At 40.4% G+C, this 24,333-nt stretch overlaps 1 protein-coding gene across 7 annotated transcripts in view; it reads left to right on the top strand.

The window, feature by feature from the left end:
• PKIB (protein kinase (cAMP-dependent, catalytic) inhibitor beta) overlaps positions 527-24,333 on the top strand; it is a 120,426-nt gene continuing 96,619 nt past the window's right edge. For all 7 annotated transcript variants that reach the window (XM_018052996.1, XM_018052998.1, XM_018052992.1 and 4 more), the window contains exon 1: positions 527-676. The gene's annotated coding sequence lies outside the window, so the exon portion shown is untranslated. The remainder of the gene's footprint in view (positions 677-24,333) is intronic.

Genomic DNA, 24,333 nt, shown 5'->3' with positions numbered 1-24,333 from the left:
CTACATTGCACGTGACTCCTCAATTTGCTAAAATAATGCGGCAATAAACACGAAGACCCACATTTCGGGTGCAGATAAGAAAACCATGCACATAGCTACTTTATCCAAACAGCCACGATTAACGTGCAACCTTAGGACAGACACTTCGGGCCACAAATGCTTCGGAGGGTCTACAGGGAGAAGGGAGGAAAGAGAATTCGCTCAGTCACAAGTAAACTCTTAATAGAACCTTATCACTCACCCAGGGGAACTGAGAGCGGTAGGCCAGGGCTCTGGGATGACCATCGATGATTAATTGTCTGTTAAGGCGCAAGCAGGGAAAAAACAAACAACACTGCCCGGGACGCCGAGAGCTAAGACCCACCGTCTCGCCGGCCAGCGAGCCGGTTGGCGGCGGGGTTACCCCGGGCTGGGGCGCCGGGACGGGGGTTTAAGGGGAGGGAGGCGCGCTCCACGCTCGGGGGCGGGTCCCGGCGGCCGCTCTCTCCGCCCCCGCAGTCGCCGCCACCTCCAGCCTGCGCCCCAGCGCAGCGGCTCAGACGCGGTCGCATCCTCGTGGACGGTAGAGGCGGCAGCGAGCTAGAGTCAGCGTCGCAGCTCGCGGCCGCGGAGAGGCCAGGCGAGCCCGAGCGCCGGGACCCGGCCCAGGCTCGGCGGACACCTCTTTGCGCGGCTGGTACGTACATGGTGAAGGGGAGGTGGAGTGGGGGTGGCTGGAGCGAAGATGGAGGGAAAAGGACTTGGGGAGGCAGGGGAGACTGAGCGAGCAAAGATGCGGTAGGAGCAACTTTCCTATTTTCCGGCCAGTCCGCGCGAGCATGGGGGGAATTCAAGCAGATGCCTCTTTGGCCAGAGTGACCACATCATGTAACACGCAGAGGTCCTTGCAGAGTGGAAGGGGGCGCTCAGGTCAACAGGGGTAACCAGGAAGGTCTGATCACCTCTTTTTGCCCATTCTGCCCTGAAGGTGGACATTGGTGATGTCTCATAAGTTGCTGAGCCTTCGCCTCTCGCACGAGCAGTGCCACGTCGTTTGTCCTGGGTTGCGCGTTTCCAGACCCTGGCAGCCCCTCGCGGCCATGGGGTCAGCAGTGTTCTAGCCGGCTCGGCTCGCATCGAGCTGTCTTTAGCCCAGTCACCTCACCTCATCAGCCTCCATCCATTTTTTGATAAAACCTGGAAATAATTATATCGAGTGAACTCGTGGGTTCCCAGCAACTGTTGGATTTTCACGGAGTCTGGGACACCGGCCGGCAGCCAGGGAGGGAGAGGAGTGCAGTGTGGTCGCAGGGGTTCAGGAGATGAGCGCGTGGGTCGTCATTGCTGATGTGCAGCAGCTCGTTGGGGAAAGTCCTGATAGTTCCCTCTAGGAGAGATGACCCTGATTTACCTGCTCTCCAGACTGTCAAGTCCCTGCCGAGCGAGGCTCAGATGAACCGGTCAGTTTCATCTTCGTAGAGCTCATCCCAGGGAACGCATATGAACACGGTTCCTTTGGAAGAGCGCTTGGTATAAACAGGACACGGAGGAAACACTGGGGAAAAAGAACAAACCCAAAACAAAACAAAAAATCCTGCAGGTGGAATTTTTAGTCCGAGTCTGTGCAGGACTCTAAAATGGAGATTCAGTGCTGATGACCACTTAAATATTCAACTGGAGAAACTAAAAACTAAAACGCTCATACTAATAATAGTTTGAATACTGAAAAAGTATGGATTAGAACTGCGCCGAGTATTGCATTTCTCTTTGTGTACACATAGATTCAAGATCCATCTGTTCACTTTGTCTCTTCATAAGATGCCTTTCTTCTTCTTATTGACATTGCTACACACAAAAAAATTTGTTCTCTGATTTAATATTCAAAAAGGTCAGAATTTGGATTACTAAAATGAGATCTGCTGGTCATAAAGCTCACAGGAAGTTCTGTAAGTGATATGGGTTCTGGATCATGGTTTGTTAGACTAGCATTTTGCAAACCATTTTTTTTCCTACTTGTCAGGTGCTGATCAGTACCCCTCTATTGACACTATGATAAGGAAGTTCATTTCTAAAACAGTGTTTTGGAAAAACAAATGATTTAATTTTGAAGTAAAGTATGTGTTGAAAAAAGTTTTCAAAAAGTTTTTTAGTAATCAGCTTCTTAGTTTTATCTTCACCATAACTTTCTTCAATAAAATATCAAAGACTAATGGAATACCTTATACAGGATATTTTAAATTATGTCAGATTTCAATTTTGTTAAATAATTTTCTCTCCTCTTTAGCCAATTTTAAACTGGAAGTTTAGATTCTTTAGAAATTTACCCCTTCAATGATTTTTAAAGAAATTTTACCAAGTTGTAAAACCATCACCATAATTCAGTTTTAGAACATTTTAATCACCCCAATAAGATCCTTCATGCCCACTTATAATTAATCTCTGTTCAGATTCAGGCAACTACTAATCTTTCTTCAGTCTCTATAGATTCGCCTTCTCTGAATATTTTATATAAATGGACTCATAAAATATGTGATCTTTTGTTTATGGCTTTTTCTCACTTAACATACTGTTTTTGAGATCTGTGTCGTAATGTGGATTGGCATTTCGCTCATCATATTGCTGAAGTTTTCCATTGTATGAATCCACCACATTTTGTCTGTCCATTCACCAGTGGTTGGACATTTGGGTTGTTTTCAGTTTGAGGCTATTATGAGTCATGATGCTGAGAACATTCACATGCAAGGCTTCGTGAGTTTGGATGTGTTCATTTCTCTTGGATAGTTATTTAGCAGTGCAATTGCTGGGTTGTATGATAAATATATATCTAACTTTCTAAGTGAAGCGAAGTGAAAGTCACTCAATCGTATCCGACTCTGCGACCCCATGGTCTATACAGTCCATGGAATTCTCTAGGCCAGAATATTGGAGTGGGTAGCCTTTCCCTTTTCCAAGGGATCTTCCCAACCCAGGGATTGAACCCAGGTCTCCCTCATTGCAGATGGATTCTTTACCAGCTGAGCCACAGGGGAAGCCCGGGGGTCTCCTGCATTGCAGATGGATTCTTTATCAACTGAGCAATCGGGGAAGCCAAACTTCTTAAGAGCATTATAGAATTAATTTTATGTAAAAGTTATGTATTTACAAAATGTAGAAAATTCTGGAAAAATAAATGTTTCTTACTAGATTTTATATGATTCGATATATACAGAGAGAGAAGGTTGGTCAGGAAACATTTTGCTTATTTTAAAAATTTTGAACTCAAATACAGCAAGCAAATTTGAAAAAAGGTATAACATTTTTGAGAAATAAAATATTTCTAAAGATGATATACACAGCAAAACCGAATGGAAGGTACAGAGATTTCCTAAATAACCCCTGGCCCCACACATGTATGGCTGCCTCCATTGTGGATATCTCTCACCACAGTGGTACATTCGTTACAGTGGGTGAGCCTACACTGATACATGCTAATCACCCCCCAAATTCCCTGGTTTACCTTAGGGTTCACACTTGTTGTTATACATTCTGTGGCTTTGGACAAATATATAATGACACGTGTAGCCTGGTGGGCTATAGTCCATGGGATTGCCAAGAGTTGAAGCTGACTGAGCGCGCACGCAGATGCAGACATCCATGAGTGTAATGTCATAGGGAGTATTTTCACTGCCCTAAAAGTCCTCTGTTCTCTGCCTATTCATTCCCCACCCCCAGTATCTTTTAATGCTAAATGAGGGTAAATCAGGCTTAATTAAGACTAAATTTCCTGCAGTCTCCAGTGAAGATGGGAAATTGAGCAATTTGAAAATTGTATTTTAAGATGTTGATGAAACTCAAACCTAAATTGTTTGAAAGTAAGGTCAGTGGTTTTCCTTTCCTTCAACAGAAGATTTTTAATTGAGTTACAAAAAATATCATTCCTTTTTAAATAGAAAAAAGCACCCCATAAATCGTGTGATAAAATAAGCTTCCATAACTATGATGCCACATAATTCTTTTAAGTACTAATTGAACATATTTTATTATCATATATAGAGATCTAAGGCCCAAGTTTAAGTGATTGACATGCAAAAATCATGTATTAGGGATAAATCCAGGGCTCCTGTTTTCCCGTTTTAAAATTCCTGTGGTTAGTACATGCTCTTTTTATTCTTTTCAGTTTTTAAATGTTCACAAGGGTTTTTTATTTTGTTGTTCAGTTGCTCAGTTGTGTCCAACTCTATGTGACCCCATGGACTGCAAGCATGCCAGGCTTCTCTGTCCTTCACCATCTCCTGGAGTTTGCTCAGACTCATCTCCATTGAGTCAGTGATGTCATTCAACCATCTAGTCCTCTGTCGTCCCCTTCTCCTCTTGCCTTTTTTATTCGCATGACCAAATATACACTCCCTTAGCTTTTCTTTCTTTGACCAGACATCCCACAGTATTATTCACTGACTTATACTTTTTAAAGTTTTTATGGGTAAATGCCAGTTTCTCTTTCATTACTTTAATACACAATAATGTAAAGCAATTATCCTTCAATTAAAAAGAAATAAATTTTTTAAAAAGAAGGAAAGCTGCATGTTCTTTTGAATTTTGTTGCTCTCAGTAATTTTTATTCCCAGGTGGCACAGTGGTAAAGAATCTGCCTGCCAGTGTAGGGGAAGCAAGAGACGCAGGTTTGATCCCTGGGTCAGGAAGATCCCTTGGAGTAGGAAATGGCAACCCACCCACTCCAGTATTCTTGTCTGGAAAATTCTATGGAGAGAGGAGCCTGGGGGGCTATAGCCCATGGGGTCTCACAGAGTTGGACACGATTGAGTGACTGAGCACAGATCCTTGATATACTTTTTATAAGTCATTATCAGTTAGTGATATTATATAAAGAGAACACTTGAACATAGGCAGAAAACCAAAAGTGATTATTATTACTGTTTATCTTTTTATTGGAAGTACAGTTGACTTTGAGAAATCAAATAGGTAATCTACTTCATACTCAAATGGGATATATTTTTTATTCTTGGGCTCAATGGCAAATAACGGTTTTATGCATCTGTCCAGGTATAAAGCACACTATGGACTTATACGGGCTTCCCAGGTGGAGCTAGTGGTAAAGAACCCGCCTGCCAACGCTGGAGACCTTAAGCAACATGGGTTTGATCCCTGGGAATATCCCCTGGAGGAGGGCATGGCAGTCCACTCCAGTGTTCTTGCCTAAAGAATCCCAGGGACAGAGGAGCCATATGGGCTACCGTCCATACAGAGTTGGACACAACTGAAGCAACTGTAAATCAAAGTGAATTTATGTTTTCTAATAACTCCAATTCTTAAAAAATGATGATGCCCAAGAGTTGGGTGCTTATGCAAAAAGAAGTTCAGAGCTGTCTATTTAAGAATAAAACAGTTCAGATTTGTATATGTTTCTGAATAGAAGGAAATAATCTTATCTAGAATCTTGCATTAGTTAGAATAGGATTTCTCAGACTGAAAAGCTGGCCAGTGGAATAGAGACCCTTGAAGATTACGGAGTAGCAGTGGTCTGGAGCCAGCATGGCTTGAACAGTTGTTTGGGGAGCAGCAGCAGAAGCTTTCATAGACGGTGTAAATGGAGCTAAATGCCTTCCTCTACATCTTGGATTCTCCCTCCTTAGAGTTACTATTTCCAGCTAAGCCCTAAATTCTGCTGTGCTGATGAAAAGGAATGAATGGCCTTTGAGAGTGTGGAAATCAGCATGTGTGTGTGTGTGTGTGTTAGTCGCTCTGTTGTGTTCGACTGTTTGTGACCCCATGGACTGTAGCTTGCCAGGCTCCTCTGTCCATGGAATTCTCCAGGCAAGAATACTAGAGTGGGTGGTCATTCTCTTCTCCAGGGAATCTTCCCCACTCAGGGACAGAACCCTGGTCTTCTGCATTGCAGGTAGATTCTTTACCATCTGAGCTACCAGGGATCTCCAGAAATCAGCATGGGTAACTGCAAGTTTTCACTTGTTGGGTGAAGGAAAGGGAGAAACTGAGGTTCAGTATGATAGTTTCAGGAATATATTCATGGAAGATAAGAAAGAGTTAAGCAGTCTTCCCAAACATGCTTATATTAAATGACTCTGAAGTGATTTACTTCTAGACTAATTTTTATGGGCTGGGTTAATATGTCTCAGAAGAAAATACTCTTCTTGAAATTACTATATATAGTGTGTGTGTGTGTGTGTGTGTGTGTAATTAAGGATAACCTTTAAGTCATGTAGTTATATTCATTTGTTATTTTTGTTTATTAAAAATGAGAATAAGCACTTCTATCATGGGGCTTCTGGAGCCAGATATAATATTAAATTTCAAAACACTGAAATAAGACCCTCTTGTCTATCTTTCCCAAATCTAATAGAGTCTAATAACAATCCAGACTACAGATATAATGGATTTTGTTGCATTCTGAAAGTTTGTAAAGAATCTATCAAGTCAGAAGATGTTACAAATGCCAGGGTCTAGCACAGAAACCACTCTGCCTCTCAGTCTCTGTGTTCCTGAAGAAGGATGTCTGTTATAATTGTGTTCATTGCAATAAAGAAGCAGAACTGTTCACAGGAGTGAAAACTTAGAAAAACACAAAAAGCAACTCTGCATCTTTCTAACATACCATGAACCTCTATGTATTTATCTATATATACTCTTGCAGCTCGGAGAAGATTGGATTTGAGGAATATTGGACAGACTGTTATAGCCCAAGCAAGAGATGCTAGAGAGTGAATCATGGATTAGTGATGAAGAATTTAGGGATACACAGGAGTATCATAGTCTAGAAATATTAGGAGTGGAAAGTGATTAGGCTTGATGATAATTGGGATGTGAAGTTAAGGGGAAGTGGAAATAAAGGGTGCTTTTCAGCACCTGGCTTGAGGTTGAGGGCTAGCACTATTTACAAAAATGGCAGTAAAAGATTGAGGACATAGTTGGTGGGTTTCCTGGGTTGGATAAGGTCTGATAATTCATGTGCTTCCTGGAATGAGACCTTATGTAGAAATAGGGCCATTGCAGTTGTAATTGCCTAATATGATGTCATACAGGAGTAGGATGTGCCCTTAACCCAGTATGACTGGTATCCTGATAAGAAGAGAAGAGACGCAGAGGCAGAGACTCATAGAGGCACACATGTGGCAATGGAAGCAGAAATAAGAGCTGTGTGACTTCAAGAGATTCCTAGATTTACCAGCCACCACCAAAAGCTGGGAAACAGGCATGGAACAGATTCTCCTGAGTTCCCAAGAAGAAGCCAACCTTGCTGATAACTGCATTTTGGATTGCTGGCCACTTGAGCTGTGCCCATCTTCAGCATCAGTTGTAAAGATGGTTACAAAATAAGCAATATGATAACTTGGGCAGGGCATCTGCTGTGTCCTGGCATAGTCAGAGTCCTCTGCTTTCAACCCAAGTATAGATCCAAACAAGGTCATTCAGGTTTCCCATTCATTCGTGCCACGTGGGTTTGACAGTGTGAAAATGGGACCAGTCTGCAACATGGGGGAAGGTCATAGTTTTTATCTGTTTGGCTCAGGGAGGGTAGAAGAATGTTTTCAGGGAAAGTGAGGAATAATTTCCTCACATGGTAGATCTGGGTCAGCTCCCTGAGGTGTTTGTGTTTTTTTGCCGAAGGATATTAAACTTCAAGTAAAACCCAGCACAGTTGTTTCAACTCTGAGGAGTCCATGTTTGGATTCTAGGTTTGAATGCTTTGAAAGGTAACAAACTTCAGGTGTGACTGTAAAATGGGAGGAAACAAAGCATTTTTTAAACTTGTAGATGTTCGTGTTTACCAACTCTTTTAAAAAAGTATCTTAATTTACCTAATTTTTGGAAAACGTTTCATATCACCTGTCAGTAATTATTATTGGTCTTAATACTGAATTGGTTAAGTTCTTCACTTCGTGGGTTTTGTCTCAGTGTAATCCACTTAAAATATGGACTAATGAAATACAATTGTATCTAAGGACAGCAGTTTAAGTTATAAGGACATTTCAAATTATCTTGCAAAAGGATTGTTTAAGGTTCACTTTATTGATTAACTCTTTTCTTTCAGATATTTTTGTCATCAAACCATCACACTATTAAGAACACTTAAAGATTTTACAATTTCAATTCTAATATTCAGGCATAGTTGCTTTAGTATTAAATGCCTTCCAGTCTTTGTACCTTTGCAAAGATATGTTTTTTTTATGAATGTAATAATGGTATACAGTTTTTATCCTATGTTTTTCTTCTAAAATTACTATTATCAGAATAAAAATGAGTAGAAAGAATAATTTTAAAAAATAACATTTTTTTCTGATTATACGGAGTGACCCATGACATAGTTTTTGACTAGATAAAATTTCAGCTCTTAAAGGGATGAAATGGAATATCTCAGTTAGGCGCCATTTTAATTTTGCTGCACCCTATGCACCAAAACAAATAAGACAAAAATAAAAACACAAATCTTTAAAACGTGTGGCTTTAAATATTAGCAATGTTCAAATGTAGAATTCTGTTTTCCCAAGGACAGTCTGTGCTTACCGTTGTAAATTCTTCACCAAGGATCACAGACATGAAAGTATAATCAAGCTTTTTTTTTTTTTTTCCTTTCAATCTCATCCTTTTTATCAACTCTCCGTTGTTACCTTATAATGGTTTATTCCACATGTGATTTTCTAGGCTGGTAATGTTTGCCACTTAAAATACCACTAAGTTTTAAACTTTAAAACTTTGCAGTTGTGTTTTTGAGATAATATACACTTCAGTGAAAATCAGAAACTTTCAAAATTAAGAGGAAAATAACGTCCACCTGTATTTCCAGGGTTAATTATAAAATTCTTTGCCTGTGTATATATCTTAAAAAACAAAAGTAGTATATCATCTGCCCTGAATATATCATCCTACTATATCTTTTCAAGGCAATAAATCATCTTTTTTAATGGCTACATACTGATCTATTAAATTTTTAACTAATCCCTATTGGTAAATGTGCAGAATGTTTCCAAGTTTGTTTTTGTAAATAATACCATAGTAGATAACTGCATTTGTGATCTTTATATACTGTACACAGCTATCTTATTAATTTCTCTGAATAAATTTCTAGACATGGAGTTGATAAATCAATGGATAGTCACTTTTTAACCATTTTTTAAAACATTTTGCAGAATATCTTTCCAGGAAGCCTGTTGCCATTTATACTGAAAATTTTTACCAAAGTACTAGTACTGTTTCAAAAATTTTTAATTTAGAAATTTAGTAGGAAAAGATAGCTCATATTTGTATTTCTTTGCTAATGTGGCTAAATATTTTTAGATAATCAGTATGTTTATTGGGTATTTTGGCTTTATTTGTATGAATTGCTTTTTGTGTTCTTCACTTATTTTAATTCTCTTTTGTTTGTTTCAAGAACTTTTAATTCATAAGGATATTAACTCTTTGTATGTCCGTTACATTTTAAATAACAGTTTTAAAAATCAATTTCTTTTGTTTGCCATTAACTATATAGAGAGCTTTGCTTTGCAAAATACTTAAATTTTATGGATGTGAAAGCTATCAATTTCTTCTCTCATGGTTTATAAGGAGGACTTTCCCACTTTAAACATATTCACCTACATTTTTAATAGTACCGCTGATGTCTTTTTTAAAAAGTTTCAACCCTTTGGAAGTTGTTTTAGTAAGGAATGAAGTAGGTAATGTAATTTTATTGTTGTTACGTTTAATCACTAATCTTGCCTCCAACTTATTTGTTCTGTAACTGGTTTGAAATAACATCCTGTGCCCCTGCACCTGCTTGGAGTCCACCTTTGTGGTAACTGTCCCTTCACCCTGAAGTCCCACAGAATTTCTTCCCACGTGCCTTCCTGGCCACCATTCCTACACGTGACTGCGGACCCTTCCATTGCCTCCCTAACCTGCCTCGATCCACATCTGTCACTCAGCACCTCACCCCAGGAAGGAAAGGAATTCCATGTCTCACATCATAGCTGCTAGCTCTTCCTACAGTCTCTGGTTCCTGTAGTCTGTGTTGCCAGTTTTGAAGCATGTAATTTTGTTAGCCTTGTGAAGCATAATTTTCCAATGCTTCAAATCTCTGTTTTTATCATTTGTCTATTCATTTCTCCCTTCTACCTTGAAACTTTATTATGCTTCGTGCTGCCTCTCCCTGACCTAAGCTTTGCCTTTTATTCTTCCTTCAAAACCGTTTGTCATGCCCTCTGGAACACCTGTTCAATCACAATAAACTCCTCTCAACCTCTCGTGTTGCTCTAGCCCTGAATCTTGGCTCTCCCACTTCGCCCTGAGTCCTTCCTGTTGGAGATGGCTGATTACTCCCTAGTTCATGAATCCTAGGATAGGGAAGTGGGTCACATGCCCTCCATACACCTTCCCACCTCCAGACTGCTCTTTCTCTACCCACTTTTACTCATTCCTATTCCTTTGAGCCAATTGGCTATACTGTCAACCACCATTGCTCATTCCTGTGAACTATTTACCACTTCAAACTGCTTCTTCACTGAACACTCCAGCAACTAGTGAACAGTCATCTTGTCCCACCCATTTCCTGTCCCCAATCTGGGTGACTTCATGTCTGCACCCAACACCGCAACTTTTCAGTTTTTGATCGTCACAACTCAAGCAATAAACTTGTCTTTACCCAACCCCTTCTATAGTTACACCCTGAACTTATTGTATGAATTTTTTCTTCCTAAAGTCTCAAATTCAGAAATTCTCTTGTCATAGCATCCTAGCTCTCTCTCTTCTATATATATATATATATATATTTTTTTTTTTTTAATACAAATCTGAAGAGTCACACCTGGGGCTTCCTAGGTGGCACAGTGGTAAAGAATCCTTCTACCAATGCAGGAGACATAAGAGATGTGGGTTCGATCCCTGGGTTGGGAAAATCCTCTGGAGAAGGAAATAGCAACCTGCTCCAGTATTCTTTCCTGGAGAACCCCATGGACAGAGAAGCCTGGAGGACTTCAGTCCATGGGGTCACAGAGAGTCAGATATGACTGAGCGACCCTACAGAGTCACACCTGCAGCTGTCTTTTGGCTTCATTGGGATGGCCGATTTTTATCCATCTGTTTACTCTCCATGCTCTGGGGGCTTAGAGTAAGATATTTCTCAGTGAATTCCATGTTTCCAATGAACACAAATCAATGGAGAGCCTGAGAATTCTGTGTGCTTACCACACTTTCCTCTACAGCTCCAGCAATGTCAAAGCCTCAGTACCACCTGCCTTGAGTGCTTTGTGACTTAATGACCACTTACCTGTCTTCTGGTTTATGCAGATCATTGCAGGAATCTCTATAGTCCCTGGCGGCTCAAGATAGTAAAGCATCTGCCTGAAATGCAGGAGACCCGGGTTCGATCCCTGGGTTGGGAAGATCCCCTGGAGAAGGAAATGGCAACCCACTCCAGTACCCTTGCCTGGAAAATCCCATGGATGAAGGAGCCTGGTAGGTTACAGTCCATGGAGTTGCAAAGAGTCGGACATGACTGAGCGACTTCACTTCACTTCTCTACTCCCAAATAGCATGGCCACTACCCTGGTTTTCCTGGGACTGAGTAGTTTTCCAGGAAGCTATGCAACCTAGATAGCATATTAAAAAGCAGAGACATTACTTTGCCAACAAAGATCTGTCTAGTCAAGGCTATGGTTTTTCCAGTGGTCATGTATGGATGTAAGAGTTGGACTGTGAAGAAAGCTGAGCACTGAACAATTGATGCTTTTGAACTGTGGTGTTAGAGAAGACTCTTGACTCTTGAGGGTCCCTTGGACTGCAAGGAGATCCAACCAGTCCATTCTAAAGGAGAACAGCCCTGGGTGTTCATTGTAAGGACTGATGCTAAGGCTGAAACTCCAATACTTTGGCCACCTCATGCGAAGAGTTGACTCATTGGAAAAGACTCTGATGCTGGGAGGGATGAGGGGCAGGAGAAGAAGGGGACGACTGAGGATGAGATGGCTGGATGGCATCACTGACTCGATGGACGTGAGTCTGAGTGAACTCCGGGAGTTGGTGATGGACAGGGAGGCCTGGCGTGCTGCGATTCCTGGGGTGGCAAAGAGTCAGACATGACTGAGCGACTGAACTGAACTGAACTGATGCTTAAGTCCTTGACTTAAAGACTCCACATTTTTGAAATTCCTTGTATTCTGTTTTACATATTAGCAATCTTCATCTTCACTTTTAAACTATAAGCTGTTACTTCATCTGAAGTGTGTAATAGCTCTTACTCTTCACTATCATTCTCTATGACCTTTTCAATCTAGGTCATTGGTTGAGAAAGTGGGTTGAGAAAGTCAAAACATCAGAGTGAATTAGCTAGAAATGTTATAGTTGTTCATAATAGCAAATCCATTTCAAGTTGGCTTAAGGAGGATGGGAGAATTTTATCAGATTTATGTCACCCAGCTTTCAATCTCAGCTTGATCTAGAGCTCAGATTATTTTATAAGGACCCAATTTCCTTCTACTTCTTGGCTCTAGTCTTCTTCAACTTGGCTTCATTCTCAGGCTCTGCTTGGTGGAAAAATTGCTATCAACAGCTTCAGACCTAATTTCTCAAGTTTAAATTCAAAGAGAAAAAAGTGTCTTTACCTAGTAGCGTTGCACCAGTCCTCAGATGGACTAACTTCCATCATGAACCCACTCTTTATGCCTTTGCTGGGTTGGAAAAATGTCATAGCCTGTTGAGGCAGGCTTCTGTCTGCCTCCTTTGTGTCCCACACCACTCCTGAGTCAGTCCTTGTGGCTCAGGACATTTGAACTCTGATTTGTCAGGTCTGGGTCTCAACTTCATTCTTGGAAACAACAAATTACATGCAGTGACTATAGGAGGAAAGGCTCAAAGGGGAAATGGATGTTTAGCAAAATGTTTACTATCCTCTGAACTGGTAACAAGATGGTTAAAACAAAACAGAGGCATAAACAGGCTGTGATTAAATCTGTAGGACTGGCTTGTGAGTAAAGATCATGAACATTATTAGTGTATAGGCTCTATGACATTTATTTTGACTGAACAGTGATATTTTTGAATATTCTAATTCTTGACTGTAGTCTTCATAGTTAAGTTGCAAAGTAAGTAAGATTTGTGCAAAGAAATTTTGTGTAATGTAATCCTCTTTAATCATCATTAATGAGTTTTATTTTTGATTCTTCCCATACAAATAATAACTTGAAGATAAATCATATCCTATAAGAAAGAAGAGAATCTTTCTCCCTTAGATTAATTTTTTGCTGCAGACATTTATGAAAATATATGATTTAGATGATAATAGTAGAGAAAAATAACTCAGCTAGAGATTAAAAAGCTTTGTTGGAAGGTCAACTCAGCTTTTAATTAGTCATGTGACCCTGAAGAAGGCTCTTGAGATTTCAGTTTTTATCAACATGATTACACCAGTATGAATAATATGATTTCAGTTCTCCATCATGAGATCAATGCAGTGGAAAAAGTATCTGTATTCTTCCATAGAGTCTGTGGTTCCGTAATTTAGTGCTCTATGTCCCCAACAATATTCAGGTTCTTTTCTGTGGATGGTTATAGATATTCCTTAAGTTAGTCTTTAATAATCTCAATATTCTTAAGATATTCTTTATTTAATGAATTTCAGAACTCAGTACATGCATCTCTGAGATGAGTAGTTAACTAAACTCTAATAAACAAATATCTATTTAAAATCACCCTCCTGAGACATACAGATGGCTAACAAACACATGAAAAGATGCTCAACATCACTCATTATCAGAGAAATGCAATTCAAAACCACAATGAGGTACCATTTCATGCCAGTCAGAGTGGCTGCGATCCAAAAGTCTACAAGCAATAAATGCTGGAGAGGGTGTGGAGAAAAGGGAACTCTCTTACCCTGTTGGTGGGAATGCAAGCTAGTACAGCCACTATGGAGAACAGTGTGGAGATTCCTCAAAAAACTGGAAATAGAACTGCCTTATGACCCAGCAATCCCACTGCTGGGCATACACACCGAGGAAACCAGAATTGAAAGAGGCACGTGTACCCCAATGTTCATTGCAGCACTGTTTATAATAGCCAGGACATGGAAGCAACCTAGATGTCCATCAGCAGATGAATGGATAAGAAAGCTTTAGTACATATATACAATGGGAGTATTACTCAGCCATCAAAAAGAATACATTTGAATCAGTTCTAATGAGGTGGATGAAACTGGAGCCTATTATGCAGAGTGAAGTAAGCCAGAAAGAAAAACACCAATACAGTATACTAATGTATATATATGGAATTTAGAAAGATGGTAACGATAACCCTGTATGTGAGACAGCAAAGGAGACACAGATGTATAGAACAGTCTTTTGGACTCTGTGGGAGAGGGAGAGGGTGGGATGATTTGGGAGAATGGCATGGAAACATGTATATAATATCATATATGAAACGAATCACCAGTCCAGGCTCGAAGCATAATACAGGATGCTTGGGGCTGGTGCACTGAAATGACCCAGAGGGATGGTACGGGGAGGGAGTGGGAGAGGGGTTCAGGAAGGGGAACACGTGTATACTTGTGGTGGATTCATGTTGATGTATGGCAAATCCAATGCAATATTGTAAAGTAATTAGCCTCCAATTCAAATGAATAAATTTCTATATTTTTAAAAAAGCACCTTCCTGGATTCAGCTACTATGGTTAATGATTTATTGCAAAATAGAATGAGACGCCACCTTTTTTAAAGAAGCTTAGGCTTCTGTCTGTTTGGTGGGGTGAGGTAAGAGAAAAAACTGTACAGACGTTTCCTGTGAAGCAGATTGTAATCGGTGCCATGCGAGACCCAGAACGTGCTGCGGTGATTCGAGAAAGAAAAAGATACGCTCTGAAATTACTCAGGAAGACTTTGTAGGCAATGGAGTGATTGGGATGGTCCTTGACGGAATGATAGAACTTCAATGACAAAACATTCCTGATTGAGAGACCAGAATGAACAAAGGCACAAATACGGAAAAGAACGAGACAGAGCTATGTAGACTTTGGAGGGCTGGAAGAAGATAAGGGTGGAGAGGCACACTGGGGATATAGTGAAGAATCTTAAAAATGCTGGGATGAAAACTTTGAACTTAACTTTTTAGTTAATTTTGGCTTCCCTTGTAGCTCAGTCGGTAAAGAATCTGCCTGCAATGCAGGAGACCCAGGTTCAATCCCTGGGTTGGGAAGATCCCCTGGAGAAGGAAATGGTAACCAACTCCAGTATCCTTGCCTGGAAAATCTCATGGACAAAGGAGCCTGGTGGGCTGCAGTCTATGGGGTCGCAAAGAGTCGGGCACGACTGAGTGACTAACACTTACTTACTAGAGAGTCATATAATCAGTGCTGTTCTCTATAAGTAAAAATTTAGTTTGATGGGTTTTTTTGTATCTAGGTAAATATATGAATTGTATACATTTTTAAAAAGAATGATTGTCAAATACCTAGCACATTTCCTGGCATCCAGTATGTCTCTATTACTTGTGACCATTATGTTTGTTTGAAGGACTGTCTTACATATATAGGAGTTTAGACTGATCCTGTGAGCTATCCCACAGGTAGATTTAGGGCTATTGGAGAAAGAAATATTTTTGCTTCAAAATTAAAAAAAAAGATGTTATAAAGGTTAAGTTGCTATAAAAAAAGATAGGGGAGATAGAGAAGAAATGGTTAATGGAAGAGTCTGTTAAAACAATATGAAAGAATTTTGGTTTATGGCCAGTTTGATACAATGTCAAGTGATTGTCCAACAAAGGTAGCATGTTTTTAAGTTGTATAAATAGCAGCATTAGCAGAGCAAGGGAGTGGTGGTGTAACTCTATTCTACTGTGGTCAAATTTTTCTGGGGAGATTACTCTTACAAATAATACCAATACACATGCACACACACTGATCAGGATGGTCTGTTATTGCAGAAGTGATAGAAGGAATAGTCATAAAATAGAGATATTTCTTTAGGAGAAATGAACGCCTGGGAAGGTGGGTGTGAACATATAGTATAACATGATGTGTCAAGAAAGAAAAACAAGCACAAGCTTTGGAGTTAGATCTCAGCTCAGCTCCTAACTAGCCATTTTATTCCGGGAAAGTCGCTAGCCTCTTTGTAGCCTGTTTCCTTTCCCACCCTCCTCCCTCCCCACTCCACACCTCTCCTCCTTTCCTTCTATTTCATTTTTGTAACATGGAAATGGTACTATTTGCCTGTAGTTTTATTTTTTGATTAATGATTGTCAAATACCCAGCACATTTCCTGGCATCCAGTACATCTTCATTTCTTGTGACCATTAGGCTTGTTGAAGGACTGTCTTACATATATAGGAGTTTAGATTGGTTCTGTGAGCTGTCCCACAGACAGATTCAGGACTATTGAAGAGAGAAATAGTTTTTCTTAAAAAAATGTTATAAAGGTTAAGTTGCAATAAACAAGGTAATGGTATGTCTAAGTAGGGCAGCACTTTTTGAGTTTAGTGGTCAGGGTAGGCTAGAGCCAAGGCGATAATATATATTTTTACATGAAAGTAATCTTTTCCTCAGCATCTAGGAGGGAATCCCCAAGAGTAAGGCTTCCTACTCTTTTCCACCAAAGAATTCCCAAAAATCTATAGGCATAACTCAAAGTGCTTTGTAGAAAAGTACAGGATTTGACATTTCATATTCATCTTAAATATACATCATGCACTCTACTTTATGATGTATTTATTTTGTTGTAGTATCTGAATGTGCTTTAAATGTACACTGTCAAGTAATAACTTTGATAAACAATTTATCGTATGGTTATGAATATATTCTGGCATTTCCAAAGGTGCAGTTTCTGTAGTTTTGAGGATACACAGACTTAGAGGTCTTTAGAACCCAGACTAAGCTGGGATAGTTAAGCTTGTAACTGTTACAAGCTTAGTCTGTTAAGTTTGTAACAGACTAAGAATTCCCTCTCAGCTTAACACAGATAAGCTAAAAATTCAGATTTCCGTTAATTAGAATTTGTGTTAGATGAGTTCATTTAGGCAATCACATTACTGCTAATAGCCAAAATTTAGTAGTATCTTGTGTAAACATATGTGTGAACTTTAAAACGTAGGGAAAGCATTGTTATATTTGAAAATGGAGAATTGTATCTTTAGCTTCTGGAGTGGTGAGGTAGGAGGTTGAGTGGCTTCATAATATTGCATTTGGCTGCTGCATTTGTGGGATCGTTTTTGTTGTTTGCTCATGTTCCTTTTTTTTTTTTAAATTAGTGCTTTTCAGGAGACAGATGACTAAATGCTGTTTTGTGAAGTATTATTTAGGAGGTTTTAAAATTAGGATAGCTTTTTCTTGCCTTTTTACTTAGCTCTAATTTTGTTTCTTTTCTACTCTCTTTTGGAGAAGGAAGTGGCAACCCACTCTAGTATTCTTGCCTGGAGAATCCCCATGGACAGAGGAGCCTGGCAGTCTACAGTCCATGGGGTTGCAAAGAGTCACATACGACTGAGCGACTGATACTACTCTCCTCTCTTTCCTACTTTACTTGCACCAAGATTTCAGCAGAAACTGCTTTAAGAGTTGCTGATCTAAATAGGAAATTATCTCCCTGAGACCAGCTCTAGACCACCTTTTGGTGATTTTGGTTACCTGACCACATATCTCTCTTAAATTTCATGTTATTATGATTTTAATAAAAGGGGCACAGGAAATCTGATTATTTTAGCTATGTTACTGGATGGATTGGATCATTTCAGAAGTATCTGCTTATTTGCCCTTAATGACTCATCAAAATTTAGAGGACCAACTCAGAAGTCAGGAGACTTAAGTTTTTGTTTTGTGGCAAATCTTTTTATTACTCATACCTAGTTAAGAGGTTAAAAATGCCCAATCTGCATGTATTTTACAATTTTACCTAGGAGTTTTATCCTCTAATTATTAATAAAGCTATAGCATAAACAGCTCCTTAATGCTAAAGAATATCCCAGGCACCAAGGAGACCAAGTTGAATAGAACAAGGTCCTTGCTATTGAAGAACACAGGATTGATGTTAAGTTAAGTAAATTATTGTGAAACAGTGTGCCTAATGTCATTGCAGCAGTGTGAACCAGGGAGAACATCTCAGAGACAACTGTAAGAAATTCTAAAGCCAGGGGCAGTTTCTCAGAGGAGGTGATGGTATTTCGAGATATTGGAAGATAAACACTAGTTTGCCAGGCAAAGAAGAATGTGTCCTAGGAAGAAGGAGGATTAAAATGTGTGATGTATTTAGGGAACTATAATTAAATCAATATACTGGACAGTTGCAGATATGGCTGGAAGTTCAAAAGAAAGTATATTCACAAGTGCATCGCATTTCACGATAAATTGCCTGGACTTGACTGAAGGTTTTGAATAAGTGGAGCAGTATAATTGTATTTTCCCAAAGAAAAAGAAATGCAGCAAGGCAAAGTGAGGAGGCTTTACAAATAGCTGAGAAAAGAAGAGAAGTAAAAGGCAAGGAAGAAAGGGAAAGACATACCAACTGAAGGTGGAGTTCCAGAGACTAACAAGGAGATATAGAAAGACTTCTCAAGTGAAAAATGCAAAGAAATAGAGGAAAACAAGAGAATGGGAAAGACTAGAGATCTCTTCAAGAAAATTGGAGCTATCAAGGGAACATTTCAGGCAAGGATGTGCATGATAGAGGACAGAAATAGTAATCACTTAACAGAAACAGAAGAGATTAACAAGAGGTGCCAAGAATACACAGAAGAACTATATAAAAATGGTCTTAATGACCCAGATAACCACAATAGTGTAGTCTTTCACCTAAAACCAGACATCCTAATGTGTGAGGTCAAGTGGGCCTTAGGAAGCATCACTATGAACCAAGCTAGTGGAGGTGATAGATAGAATTCCAGCTGAGCTATATAAAATCCTAAAAGATGATGCTGTTACAGTGCTGCACTCAATATGCCAGCAAATTTGGAAAACTCAGCAGTGGCCACAGGACTGGGAAAGGTCAGTTTTCATTCCAATCCCAAAGAAGGTCAATGCCAAAGAATGTTCAAACTACCATACAGTTGCACTCATTTCACATGCTAGCAAAGTTATGATAAAATCCTTCAAGCTAGGGTTTAGCAGTATATGAAATGAGAAGTTCCAGATGTACAAGCTGGGTTTAGAAAAGGCAGAGGAACCAGAGATCAAATTGCCAACATTTGTTGGATCGTGGAGAAAGCAAGGGAATTCCAGAAAAACACCTATTTCTGCTTCATTGACTTAAGGCTAAACCCTTTGGCTGTGTGGATCACAACAAACTGGACAATTCTTAAAGAGAAGGGAATACTGGACCACCTTACCTGCCTCCTGTGTGCAGGTCAAGAAGCAACAGTTAGAACCGGACATGGAACAACGAATGGTTCCAAATTGGGAAAGGAGAATATCAAGGCTGTATACTGTCACCCTGCTTATTTAACTTATATGCAGAGTACATCTTGTGAAATGCTGGGCTGGATGAATCACAAGCTGGAATCAAGATTACTAGGAGACATATCAACAACCTCTGATATACAGATGATACCACTTTAGTGGCAGAAAGTGAAAAGGAGCTAAAGAACCTCTTGATGAAAGTGAAACAGGAGAGTGAAAAAGCTGGCTTGAAGCTCAGCATTCAAAAAACTAAGATAATGGCATCTGGACCCATCACTTCTTGGCAAATAGGAAACAAAATGGATGAAGTGACAGAATTTCTTTTCTTGGGATCAGAATCACTGAGGATGGTAACTATAACCATGAAATTAAAGTTTCAAGGGACACTTGCTCCTTGAAAGGGAAGCTGTGACAAAATTGCATGCATGCTAAGTCACTTCAGTAGTGTCTGACTCTTTGTGATGCTATGGACTTGTAGCCTCCCAGGCTCCTCTGTCCATGGGATTCTCCATGCAGGGATACTGGAGTGGTTTGCCATGCCCTTCTCCAGGGGATCTTCCTGACCCAGGGGTTGAACCTGTGTCTGTTCCATCTCCTGCATTGGCAGGTGAGTTCTTTACTACTCGCACGCTAGACAGGGTATAAAAAGCAGAGACACCACTTTGCCAACAAAGGTCTGCTAATCAGAGCTATGGTTTTTCCAGCAGTCATGTACAGATGTCAGAGCTGGATCATAAAGAAGGCTAAACACCAAAGAATTGATGCTTTCAAATTGTGGTGCTGGAGAAGACTCTTAAGAGTCCCTTGGACTGCAAAACTAATCAGTCTTAAAGGAAATCAACCTTGAATATTTATTGGAAAGACTTACATTGAAGCTGAAGCTCCAATACTTTGGTCACCTGATGTAAAGAGCCAACTCATTGGAAAAGACCCTGATGCTGGGAAAGATTGAAGGCAAAAGGAGAAGGGGACAACAGAAGATGAGATGGTTAGATGGCATCACGGACTCAATGGACATGAATTTGAGCAAACCCCGGAAGATAGTGAAGGACAGGGAAGCCAAACGTGCTGCAGTTCACGAGATCACAAAGAGTCAGTCTCACAGGACTGATCGACTGAGCAATAACAAACACTGACTGTGAGTCCATGTCTCTTGGAGCTGCTGCTGCTGTTGCTAAGTCGCTTCAGTCATGTCTGACTCTGTGCGACCTCATAGACAGCAGCCCGCCAGGCTCCCCTGTCCCTGGGATTCTCCAGGCAAGAACACTGGAGTGGGTTGCCATTTCCTTCTCCAATGCATGAAGTGAAAAGTGAAAGTGAAGTTGCTCAGTCGTGTCTGACCCTCAGCAACCCCATGGACTACAGTCTTCCAGGCTCCTCTGTCCATGGGATTTTCCAGGCAAGAGTACTGGAGTGGGTCTCTTGGAGCACACACCTGTTTTTCCACAACAGAGCGCTAAGTGACAGTAGAGGAGATAGGAGTGAGGCTAGACGCATGTTTCCATGTGTGGGCAGGATTTTCAGTTGATTGAGTCATTGTCTTTGTCCTAAGAGCTAGGTCAGATACAGATGGAAAAATGTCTAGTTTAGATTCGTTAAAAGCTTGGAACTAAGAAGATATAAATGTGGGTTAAACTCTGGATACAAATGAAGATCTTTCCTAGAAATTGCTATCCTTGGAGCTATGTGTTAAGCTATTTTAGGAATAAACTTACTGTAAAAGTATATGTTTTCTCCATTTTGGGGGGTCTGTTAAGAGAAAACATGCAAATAGTAAAATCTTTTGAAATTTGTAAGAGGTTTGAAAGTCATATTTTTGAATGTGATTTTAAGAGGAACGGCCTCCTTTATGTGTGTGTTTTTTCTCTTTTTTTCCACAGGCTTTTCTTGGCCACAGATTTGGGCTCTAATGCATTAGTTTTCCGTCAGCTTCTCTAAAGATTCAAGGATAGAGTTTAAATTAAGAATACGTTCAAGGGTACCCTTCAGGGTAGGAGCTAACTCTGCTCTGATTTTTATTTAGTTGGGGAGCATCCAGAGAAATGCGTTTAGATTATGTAACTAGTCACTTAGGGCCCCTAGCCTCCTGCTAACCCAGCCCTCTGGAGAGGCAGCGTGCTGCTGGGAGTAGCTGGGTCAGACTCAGCCCTGTTGCCTAGCAGTCCAAGAGGAGCAGTCATAAGGGGTTGTTGCTGAGCAACCAGGGGGCTGCTGCTGTTGTCTCATCCCCCACGGAGTAGTACAGTAGTGGCGGGCCCATCCCTATGGGAAAAGCAGTATAGTCTGGCAGGGGGCCAAGCCTCCCTCAGGGGCACAAGGGTTGTTAGCAGTAAGTATTTGACCTTAGAATCAAAGATGATAACTCATGTTGTATGAACATGCAAACAGTTTATGGAATTATTGATGTAAGTTTAATTAAACATGAACTTGGAGCAAGGCAGGTAGCTGTGGCAGCCAGAGTTCTCTTTTCAGATACATTCATTCCAGTTTCTTTCTCCTTCAGACTTCATTGCAATGTCCGTTTTCTGGGTCAATGGCAAGTAATTTTTTTTTTTATGCCTCGTGGAGTATGTAACTTGCCCTATTAATATTATTTAGCCAAAGCAAATATTTACATTTGAGAAAAACCAGCAAGCTAACTCCTATGTGGTCAAGTGGGCCTGCATGGCGAAGTATTTGATTCAATATCAATGCAAGAACTTGCTACTGTTATTTGGGATACTGCTTTGAATTTTCTCTTTGTATGGAAAAGTCAGAAGATACTTCACCAGGACCACATATGACTTTATTTTTTAGTATTTAACAGTGTCCATAAATGACCCTTCAGGAGAGTTGATAGCTGACACTAATTCTTGTAAGAAGGGTAGGTTCTGATTTTAGGACTTAAAATTGCCTATATTGAGTAAACCTTTTCCTGAGGATCCAGAAACATATATTAAAGGCCAAAAATTGAGCTCTTTCAGTGTTTTGGAATAGCAAACACACAGTTACATGGAAGGCTAAAGTGTGAAGTAGAGGAATGAACATCCATCACTGAGAAATAATTAACACTGACCAGCTAGAGAGAAGTAATGTAAACCTTTCTTATCTCCCTCTCTCTTCCTGTTTTTTCATTCAGTATTTCTGGCCTTGTGCTATAATTGTTTGCCTGTAAAGGTTTTAGGATGCAGGCCTTTGGGTACAGAGGAAGAAATTTGTTTGTTGGCATTGGTGTCTGCACTCTTTAAGGGACTCTTTAATATTCTTTTTGAAAAAAGTACTTAAAAACTTAAAAATTCCTCTCAAGAAGTGCACACAGATTTTTGTTTCATACACATGTCCACACACTAATGTGTCTAAGCCATTCAATTATAGTACAACTGAGATTAGAGTACATCATGAGAAATGCTGGACTGGAAGAAACACAAGCTGGAATCAAGATTGCCGGGAGAAATATCAATCACCTCAGATATGCAGATGACACCACCCTTATAGCAGAAAGTGAAGAGGAACTCAAAAGCCTCTTGATGAAAGTGAAAGAGGAGAGTGAAAAAGTTGGCTTAAAGCTCAACATTCAGAAAACAAAGATCATGGCATCTGGTCCCATCACTTCATGGGAAAGAGATGGGGAAACAGTGGAAACAGTGTCAGATTTCATTTTGGGGGGCTCCAAAATCACTGCAGATGGTGAATGCAGCCATGAAATTAAAACACGCTTACTCCTTGGAAGAAAAATTATGACCAACCTAGATCGTATATTCAAAAGCAGAGACATTACTTTGCCAACTAAGGTCCGTCTAGTCAAGGCTATGGTTTTTCCAGTAGTCATGTATAGATGTGAGAGTTGGACTGTGAAGAAGGCTGAGCGCCGAAGAATTGATGCTTTTGAACTGTGGTGTTGGAGAAGACTCTTGAGAGTCCCTTGGACTGCAAGGAGATCCAACCGGTCCATTCTGAAGGAGATCAACCCTGGGATTTCTTTGGAAGGAATGATGCTAAAGCTGAAACTCCAGCCACCTCATGCAAAGAGTTGACTCATTGGAGAAGACTTTGATGCTGGCAGGGATTGGGGGCAGGAGGAGAAGGGGACGACCGAGGATGAGATGGCTGGATGGCATCACTGACGTGATGGACGTGAGTCTGAGTGAACTCCGGGAGTTGATGATGGACAGGGAGGCCTGGTGTGCTGCGATTCATGGGGTCGCAAAGAGTCGGACACAACTGAGCGAGTGAACTGACTGAACTGAACTGACAACTGAGATAGTATAAAAATAGTGATAGAAAGTTTAAAATGTTTTCTAAGATGCCTTCTTTTTAAAGCTACTTAACATGTAAAAGGAGAAGGCATTGGCAACCCACTCCAGTACTCTTGCCTGGAAAATCCCATGGACGGAGGAGCCTGGTAGGCTGCAGTCCATGGGGTCGCACAGTCGGACACAACTGAAGCAACTTAGCAGCAGCAGCAGCATGTAAAAGTGAACTTTTTACTTTTATCATGTGTATCATTCATAGAATCATTCTATTTATCTTTGTTATGTAAGAGTATTAATGAATCTAAAGCATATTAAGCCCAGTATATGCCAGGTACTGTTCCGTATAGATCGTGTACTATGAGTGCTAAGTCACTTCAGTCATGTCCGACTCTTTGCAACCCCATGGACTGTAGTCTGCCAGGCTCCTCTGTCCGTGGGATTCTCCAGGCAAGAATACTGGAGTGGGTAGTCTTGGTAATCTTCTCCAGGGGATCTGCCTGACCCAGGGATTGAACCCATGTCCCTTACAGTTCCTGCATTGTCAGGCGGGTTCTTTGCCACTGGCGCCACTTGGAAAGCCCCTATATATAAATTAAGCATGTCGTTTAACTTTCCCAGCAACTGTATGTGAGAGGTAGTAATATGAATGTTTTACACGCCGAGAAGTCTAGGCCTGCCCAGAAAGGTCAAATAACCAGGACAAATATGTACACAAAGATTTATAATCAGAAAGTCTGTCTTCAGAATTGTAACGCTTCTCAA

Source organism: Capra hircus, chromosome 9 (assembly GCF_001704415.2).
Source record: "Capra hircus breed San Clemente chromosome 9, ASM170441v1, whole genome shotgun sequence".
Taxonomy (NCBI): domain Eukaryota; kingdom Metazoa; phylum Chordata; class Mammalia; order Artiodactyla; family Bovidae; genus Capra; species Capra hircus.
The sequence above is the reverse complement of the archived record's forward strand: the minus strand, read 5'-3'. Positions and strand labels throughout refer to the sequence as shown.